This window comes from Rhea americana, unplaced genomic scaffold, assembly GCF_003343005.1.
Source record: "Rhea americana isolate MKP2758 unplaced genomic scaffold, rheAme1 scaffold_194, whole genome shotgun sequence".
NCBI lineage: Eukaryota > Metazoa > Chordata > Aves > Rheiformes > Rheidae > Rhea > Rhea americana.
In genome coordinates, this window is record NW_028186083.1 from 368,568 (window position 1) to 378,126 (window position 9,559).

The following is a 9,559-nucleotide window of genomic DNA, read 5'->3' on the forward strand; positions in this document are numbered from 1 at the left end:
TTTTTTTTATATATCTAGCTTCCTTGTTGTGTTAAACTGCCTCAGACTCATGCTCTCTTTAGCCTGGAGGGACCAACCCAGAAAGGATCATTCTGTCCACTCCTGATGTCTGCTGGCCACTGCTGCGGATATGGGCTTGCTGGGCTCCTCTTCTGGTCCCCTGGCTCTTCCCTTGCAGGAAGCCTGCAGCCAGGAGTGGTAGATGCAACTTGAGGGAAAGCAACAGCAGGCTCTGCTCCACTACCTGGCAGGATCTGGCCCTGGATTAAGCTTAAAGGACAGTTTTATCAGGCCCTGATATTGCTCATTTTCTCTTGACTATGGAAGGAGGCTGTTTTAGTGGCTTTGTGCTCCTTGTCTTTTTGTCCTTAAAGCAAAGGCACCGGAGCTCTCTGTGGCCTGATGGAAAAATCTATAATGGGCCAGCACTCAGTGTGCAACACTGTGTGCTGCAAAGGCACTCTGAGAGTGCCGCAGGGGCTGTGGACGCCTAGGGGGAAGAGCCACGCTCCCAGGCGTGCCCTGCCTCTTCTGCCTGCCTGGCGGTGAAGCCGGCCTTGCCTGCAGGTGGTGGTTAGGAACGGGTGCTGCGGGGCAGCGGAGAGCAGGGCCAGCTCCCATTCTCTGGCCACAGCAGGCCTTGCTGGACCTGGGACGCTTGCAGTCCTGGCCGGAGGCTTTCCTCAGCCAGCTCCTGCTCAAACGCCGTTCTCCGGCACAGCCCTCCCCCCTCTGCCCGSTGCGATGGCATCTTTCCATTTCCTTTGTTCCCTTCCTTGCTTGCAATTCTCTGCTGATTTATGGCGGTTGCTCAGCAGTCTGACCGCAGCTCACCTGCCTGCGCAGGCCCAGCTGGGCTTCGTGTCCTCTCTCTAGGGCTGCAGGCTCGGAGGGGTGGCTTGGCCTCCCCTGGCTCCTGGCCAGCAGGATTTAAAGGAGAGATCCCAGCTGCCCTATGCAATAGGGTTCCTGACATTTAGACATGTGCATGGCCTTTTCTTTCTCCTTCCAGCCTGGGTGTGAATGAAGTGCTTTCAGTGGGAGGAGATAGCTGGGAACTATTCTCTTGCCTTGCATTGGTTACAGCCCATAAAAATATCCAAGGAATTTGCCACAGTGGTCCCTTGCTCTCATTCAGCTTCAGTCAAAGCCAGCCTTTGTTCCCAGTGCCACAGCCAGCAAGCGTGACACGCGCGTTGTACAGGACTGGGATTCGCAAAGCTGGGTGCGTGCTCCTGCTTAGCACACTGATGTCTGCAACTGTGCAAGCAGCTTCCACCCATTCTTGGGCCAGAGGCAGAAACACTGGTACCATACTGTAAGGAAAGCTTTTWCTGCTGTCTGAGCACAGCACCAAGAGCAAAACCACTCCAGAAYTGAGAGCTAGGGAAGGAGGCTTCCCTGCTATGTTACCCCAAGCTAGAGGAGACTTCGAGCGCTAGTCCTTGCTTTGTGCAGGCCATGCTCAGGGCTTGGAGGTGCCACTCACAGGTTCTCATTATGAATTTGCTGCAGAAGGATGGAGAAATGTGCCAGGAGCCAGGAGGTGCCTTTTGCGTTATGAAATCCTGCAGAACAGACCCTCCTCTGTCGACGTCTCTGGGCTGTTCTGCCTGGCCCTGCTGAGCATGGGCAAATACCGACGACCTGTCTTGCCCGCTTGGTGGGAAACTGCCCCCAAACTGGCACTGAACCGAAGGGTGAGCACAAATTCTCTGGACACCAGTTCAGGGTAAGCAGCATAAAAAGCCAGGACGTAGTAAAAGGAGACAGTTCACCCAGCAGTTTAATGCATCATGATATATACTGTATAAACAGAGCTTCAGTCTTGTACTTCCTAAGCTGGGTCAGAGGGATGGAAATCCCTCCTTACACAGATATTTTGCTATGAGCAAGAGGTTAAGTGTTCAATTACAGACTTCTTGTTTAGTCTCGCACCCATCTTGCCTGGTTCCCCGGATGGCTGTACCGCCCTCCGGCTGTCTCCCGGAGGCAGGCTGAGCACCAGGCTGCTCCCGGCAGAAAAAGGACAGAGGGCTGACAAAACGCCAGCCACTCGCAGGATATGCCTCCGCTGCAGCCTTCATGCAAGCAGCTGGCACCCAGCCCAGAACATGGCTCTGGGGAAAAAAAAARRAARRAARRAARRAAAAAAAAATGCTTTTTCTGTTTTTGAGGAAAGCCCCAAACCCTTCGACAAGGACAAAAACTTTTCCCAAATCCATTTTTWAAAAAAATCCTATTTTCCCCATGAGAAAAATATGACCTAGCAGAAAGTCCCTGACCTGCTCTGCTTCTCTGTAGCCTATTGATCAGGATGGATGGGGTAAATTTAGACCTATAATTCCTAAATTGCAAAATGTCCTCTCTGAAACAGMGACTTTCTGGGGTGACTATGGGCTGGAGTGCGTATGGCCCCCTYCGAGCAGGGCCCCCCCCATACGGGACCTGGGGGTCCCCTTGGCAGAGCCCCTCTGATGCCCCTGCCTCTCTGCATCCTGTAATTAGCACTACAGAAGAAAGCCGCTGGGTGACTCAGCAGGTGCTGGATGCCAGGCCAGTGCTTCAATAGCTATGACTGTCCTGCAGCAAGACTGACACATGCAATTCAAGCAGAGCCTGGGCTGCCTTAAGGTACTGTGTTACTTAAATAATTTATAGAAAATCATTAAGCAATTAAATCTTGCAGATCTCTCATTATACATAAAGCAGCTTGAAGCCTGTGCAGTAAACAGGGCAATGCTTCCTGCTCTTTTTGGATGTTGTCTTGAAATCTAGCTCCAATCCTTACTTCAGAATAACTATAATTATCTCTAATTGCCATTATTGTTTAACATTTTTAGCATTTGCAAGTGCAAACTGTTACAGTTTTCCATGCAGATACAATCAGCAGCCAGGGTTCACAATGAAAGCAATTAAAGTCTTGTGATTATTACAAGCCTACATGTCTATATAACAGCTTCAATCTGCATAACTTGCCAAGACGTAGGCTAGAAACTCAGACAAATTTAGCATTTATTTAGTAACCCAGCAAAGCTACTACCTCGTGCTGTCTCTAATGATTTGCATCTATGGCACTTTTTGGAAGGACAAGAGTGTTGAAGGGAGGAGAAAGAAAGCATTTTCTAGAATACAACCCTGGAGAATATAGCAAAGATAAAATTATGCACATGAATTATGCATATGAATTATGATTTCACTCCTATTTTTGTTGGGATTAGCTCATGTTTGGTGTTCATCCCTGGCAGATTGCTAGCAGTTCGGCAGCTCTCAGAGCACTCTCTCCAAGTCCCAGCAGGTCACTGCAGCTTTCGGTCCTGTGTTMCCCTCAGTAGCTGAGAGCTACCAGTCTCCAGCAGCAGCAGCCACCTCAGGTGGGTTTCCAGATCTTCTTGGAAATCAAATCCACTGTTAGAGATGACAGCCTATGCTCTTTAATGGATTTCAGGTCTGGAGCAAACAATTTCCCTGTGCTGATTTATAGCACCTCTTCCAAAAACATGCAATAGATGAAAACTAATTTAGTTTTATAGAGTGTGGGAAAATAGCCCAACTTTAAGATTTTTTTTTTTTTGAGATCTACCTAATAGGAACTGGATGCCCTCTTCCCTTAACAGTTTGAATTGGTTCTCAGTGAACTGGCTGTTCATGGCCTTTGGGCAGCCCTGTGAGATCAGACCCCAAAWCAGCGGAGGCATTAGCAGGCTCGACAGTCGACAGCCTCAAACGGGACCCCGGGCAGCAGCCGATGCAGCGGTGGAAGGGCTCCTATGGGTACCAAGGGGAACACAGTGCCTGACTGATACCAACGGTGTTTCCAAAATTACTGCACCAGATTCACCTGCAGTTCCTAGCATGCAGTCAATTTAGGCAATTTTAAATAAGTCTAGAAGTCCTTCAATGCCAAAATAACTTTGGAAATCTGGTGCTCCAGCTGAGGTTTTCAGTGGGGCTGGGTGATCTCCTCAGACCACAAGGTGTTTCCATTTGAAACAAAGTTTAACAGCCCTCTTTTATTTTGTTGCTTTCTGCCCAGAGAAGGAATTATCCCAGTTATCCAAATCAGTAGGGCATCTGTGGCCAGGAGGAGGGTCCAGGCCATGCTTCTGAACAAGGATGTGGTGCTTGGGAAACCAAGTGGCAGATCTGGTCCCGGGCAGACTCAGGGAGCCAGGACTGCAGGCAGCACTCGGGCCCCATCCTGGTGGTGCAGCATGCCGTGTGCAAGGCAAGRGGCTGCGGAGGCCCGTGGATGCTCTCCGCCTGCGCACTTCCCGGCCATCCCACATATTGTCTCCCACCCCACTGCTGCCACGGAGTAACATCCCTGAAAGCTCCAGCAGTTGCTTACATGGGAAAATGAGATTAGGAAAGTATTTCGAGTATCTGTGTCTGTCCTTCAGTGGAAAACAAGCCTGGAGCCAACAGTGTTTGTTCCATCAGCCAGGGCCCATAGCTTGGGAAAACAGAGCCGAAAAGCACAGCGGGAGACGATTGGCACTGGCGGAGATAGCGCTACCCACCAGCACTGAATGTGTGCCTGCTTCTGGAGACTTGTAAATATTTAGCATAACCCAGGCAATTCACTGAATCTCCCTCTCTGAATATCCCAGGAATCAAATAACTCCGTGCACATGTTTCCAGGCATCCCTCCGCAGACACTGAGCCACGCTGGCCTCCCCGGGGCAGGTCCGCCTGGCCCACACGAGCACCAGGCTTCGCTGCCGGCACGTTTGTTTGTGGCGTCCGTCCCCCTTAGCAATCCCCTCGGGGAAGCAGAGACGCTGCCCTGTGGCTGGCCCTCASGCAGGCGTTCAGCCCCGGCGCGCCAGGAGCTCGGCGTGCGAGGSAGCGGTAAGCAGCATGGCCTGGATTCGGCGTGTCCGCTGCACCGGTGTCGGACTGCTTTGCGTCGCTGTGTCTGTGGAGTGGGCTCGCTCCTCAGTCCTGCGGCTTGCTTGCTCTCTAACCTGAACAAGTCACGCTCAGATCGTTGCAGCTTGGTTTCTCCATCTGTAAAGCGATCTTGGTGCCGCCGTGCTCGTGTCACTGGGCTGTGCAATGCCCTTCGCTCCGTGCCAGGGATGCGAAGCGCTCCTTCGCAGGGGAGAAGGCAATACTCTTGTAATTATTAAGTCCCATTGGCTTCCCTGGATGTATAAGCAGTACAGAGGAGCATAGATTTTCCAAGGTTCCCATGTTTTACCTACTTTGAATTTGATACAAAGTGAAAAGTCAGTAAATTTGGGCAATCCCAGGAATGAGGAACAAAGGCAGAACTGTGGGAAAGAGCTGTGTCTGGGAAACCCTTGGACTGAAACCACCCCAAAATTCTGGTTTGAATTTTGGGCAAGTTATTCTCCCAGGACAATAAGATTAAGATGATTTCTATCCATTTTGCCTTTTATAGGAACAGACATAGCTGACAAATCTGAAAGGCAAGGAGGCAGTGAGAAGCAGTAGCAGCTCTGCAGGTCGTCATTTTATGTGAAAATCAGCGGGCAACTTCAGTGCCCTCGAGCTCTCTATCACAGCTCCTGTTTAGTTTGACTTCCCTGTGGCAGCTGTCACCATCCCTGGATTATCAAACCACCTGCCTGAATTTCAAGGAACTCATCCATTTATTCATCAGGAATATAATTTTGGGGAACTCTCAAGGGCCTTRAGATAAGAGCATCTGAAACTGGGATTTCTGCTGAGTGGTGCATACACCATTGGAGCTGGCATGGATGTCTGCTCAGGCTGTGTCATCTTCTCCCCTGCTCGAGGGGTTGTTCTGTGGGCTTGGGTGCTGCACGGGGGTGTTTCTCATTTAAGCCGTAACCAACCAGGTTCACAAAATGTTGCCCACTGGCAGTTCCAAGTGCTGCGGGTCAGTTTGGCTCTTCTCAGGGATTTTACAGTTGCCTTAGCCCTGCCACAGGCTGTCAAGCGTTTTAGATCATACCCTGCTGCCCTTCCATGGGGGAAAGCAACTGTTTGAATGCCTCAGATGGGTGGCACAGTTCAGAGGCAGGGTCCCCAGCAGGACCCCGAGCAAAGCTGGACTATGAAGACTGGCACCCACTGGCAGGAGACAGGAATCCAAGTAGCACAGCCCTGGGAACAACACTCACTCCGTATGTCCTTAATGTGGCTCTGCAATCAGGGGAACTGTCCTTTCCACATTCTTCCCTGGGACCTTCAAGCAGTTCAGGAATTCAATTCCCACTAATACAAGTTGCTTTGAAAACACCAACCTAAAATTTTAATTATGGCACCTTGTAATGTAGGTGACGAAAGAATCCACCAGACTGTACCTACCTTATTTTCCTAAGGTATGAGTTTTGATGATTTATTAAGGCTTACATTTTTAACAATGTTATGTTGCTTAATGCTGGAAGACRTTCCTACAATTAATGAAAAATTCATAGATTGACTGGGGAAGAAAGAGACCATTTTATGTCCCCTTCCAGATGGCCTAAACCAGCTGCTCACTTTTTTCTTTGAACTGAGAGTCTAATGACTTCTATGTCCTTTGAAGTCTGTCTCTGTGCTGCTGAACCAGAGGTATTTGCATGATAGTAGCTGGGCATGTTTATCAGTGGCAAACTTGTGCTATTTTTCCTCACGGCCACTACTGGACACCACGCAATGTTGGCTCTGGTTTGKAGTTTTTAAGGGGAGAGTAAACACGAAGGCTTACCAGGCACTGGTAAAAGTTGTCTTGGTGTAACACTGCCGGCTTCAGTGGAGTTTCTCCCTAAACCCATCTGGCTCAGTCTCTTTACCCAGATTTCTGGCTGGTYTGGTTGCTTTATAAACCCATGCAGTGGTTTCAGTCTTGTGTCAAGAGATTTATTATGGCCTTACAGAAGCGAGGAATGCTGTTAAAAGGCGAATTTCAGCACCCTTTTACAAACAGAGGACAATAATTAAGGGCTTAGAGTATGTAATAAGAAGTCTTAAAAATAATAAATCACAAAATGGTGACAAAAGGAACAAAAAAAACCTGTGGATTTGGTAGAAATTTATACTAAGCAAAGAAGTCGGGAAGGCAAAGCTTAAATTCCTGGTTTTGGAATTTCAAAAAAGAAGTGGCTCTGCTTGAGCCAGTTCCCAGACACTGCAAATTGCTGCAGAGCCACCAGTGTCAGCTGCGGACCAGGCCCCRGCATGGTCACTCTGCTGAACCCACAGACACTTCTGGCAGAAGCTTGCTGGGACGGAGCGCAGACCACTGCTCCGGAGAGCAAAGGGGACTGAGGGGGACACAGGAGAGGGGGTGGGTCGTTTTCTCCCTGGGCCAGCTGCTGGTTTTGTGTTGTTGTACAAAGCTGTTTGCCTTCGATCCCTTTTTATTAAGGTAACCAAAGCTACATGCAAGCGGTGGAGGAACAGGGCACCGGCAAACTTCCAGTTAGAGAGCTGGGCAGTCAGCAGAGCAATTGCCYGTGCAGCTAACAGGGGTCACCCCCTGAACCCCAGTGTGTGTACTGCGGCATTCACAGGGAAGCAGAAGGGTGGCAAGGAGTGAGGCGTTCTGGGGTTAAATGCAACACAGCCGATTTGATTCGCTTTCACACCACGACCAGCTCCACCCATGCATGCTTTTCTTCTGACAGTGATGAAGATGACCCTCATACAAAGACTCTACCATACTGAAGGTGGCCATATGCTCCTCTTTTTCACTCTGCCTCCCAGCACATTTAGATGATATCAAGCAGATGCTCTCCCTAAAGCAATGGCTAGGCTGYGAGGAGCTCCCTAAAACTCTCTCATAGCACAGTATTAGTATAGGGTACCTCTTGAGGCTGTCTCTTTACTATGTGTTTTGCTGTGCCTGGCACCTTGGATCCCTGCTGCTGATCTGTGGAGAAAAGTAATAAAGAATAAATGGAATGATAAATGTGAGAAGCAGAGTAATGAGCAATAACTAGACAGCCAAATGCAAAGAAGAAAGCCACAATGATGGTGGTGGTACAGCACGTGTTTTTCTTACTTGAGGTGCCCAGTCTGCTGAGGGCATGAAAGGAGGGTAAAGTGCAGAAAGCTGTTGGGAAGAAGTGCCAACTGTCCCTTTAGCAGGTGACCAGACCTTGGCTTTGCCAGTTTGTGACATGGGCAGAAGAAGGTGCTGTATGTGCCAGCCCAGCAGCCTCCTGCTCCTTTCCCACTGTGCTGTTCCCTGCGCTTGAAACTSTGTGTGTGCAGGATGGTGGCAACACATGGCAAATCCCAGGGGCATGTGTATTTCCTCATCAACTAGTCTGAGACGCTCTGTGATGTTTCAATCCTTGGCTTCTCTGCTGGAGTCTTACCCCAAAGGAAGTGATCGGAGGCTGTAAGTGAAGTTGATGCTGCCCATCAGCAAGAAATGGTTTCAGGGGAGGTGTGGGTCAAATCTGGAGTAACGTCCTTGAGATGAGCAGGTTCCTCTTCGCAACTGCAAGTCCTTTGTGTCTCCAGTGCTGTAAATCTGTTGTCTCACCATTGTGACAAAATTGGGTACAGAACTGAGCCAGAGAAGGGCAGAGGATGGATGACAGAGGCAGCATGTTAGAGTCCAGCAGCCCTAGACCAGGCTCTTATTTCACATTGTACAGACTGCTTACTGCGGCTTTTAATGAAATGCTGCGTGTCCTCCGTGGTAATAAATGCAGTCTCCCTAAAGCACGCCACGCGGAAGCACAGCCTGTGGTTATGCAGGGAGGCCGAACCCGGCCGCTCTTCCCTCGCAAGGGAGGCCGGACTGCACACCATGGTCGTGCTGGGCTCCGCGGCGAGGCGGACGCAAGCGCGGCCGGATGGTGCCACCTGCCGCACGCGGCGGCCCCTCCGCAGGCCGCTCCTCGCTCGGTGGCTGCACTCCTGCTGCTGCCTCGAGYATAAACCCCACAGCGGCCGGACACGGTGGGCCAGCCCGGGCCCGGGGCTCCTCTCCCGCCRGGCGAGTCCTGCTCTGCTCCCTGCGTCGCCGGGGGGATTTGCTGCCAGCCCCGCTCACGCTCCGACAGTCTCATCCTTAAACTGCTGCGTGCTCCTGCTGTGGAACAAGGCGACCACCCGGGAAATAGCGCCGCTCCACTCAGAGCTCTATTTTACTCCGTTTAGCTCTATTAAGCTCTCTTTAGCACTCTATCTTGCTCTCTTTAGCGCTCTATCTTGCTCTCTTTAGCGCTCTCTTTAGCTGTCTTGCTCTTTAGCTCTGTCTTGCTCTCTTTAGCTCTCTTTAGCGCTCTCTTTAGCTCTCTCTTGCTCTCTTTAGCGCTCTTTAGCGCTCTCTTGCTCTCTTTAGCTCTCTCTTGCTCTCTTTAGCTCTCTTTAGTGCTCTTTAGCGCTCTCTTGCTCTCTTTAGCTCTCTCTAGTGCTCTCTTTAGCTCTGTCTTGCTCTCTTTAGCTCTGTCTTACTCTCTTTAGCTCTCTCTTGCTCTCTTTAGCTCTCTCTTGCTCTCTTTAGCTCTCTCTTGCTCTCTTCAGCTCTCTCTTGCTCTCTTCAGCTCTCTTTAGCTCTGTCTTACTCTCTTTAGCTCTCTCTTGCTCTCTTTAGCTCTCTCTTGCTCTCTTCAGCTCTATCTTG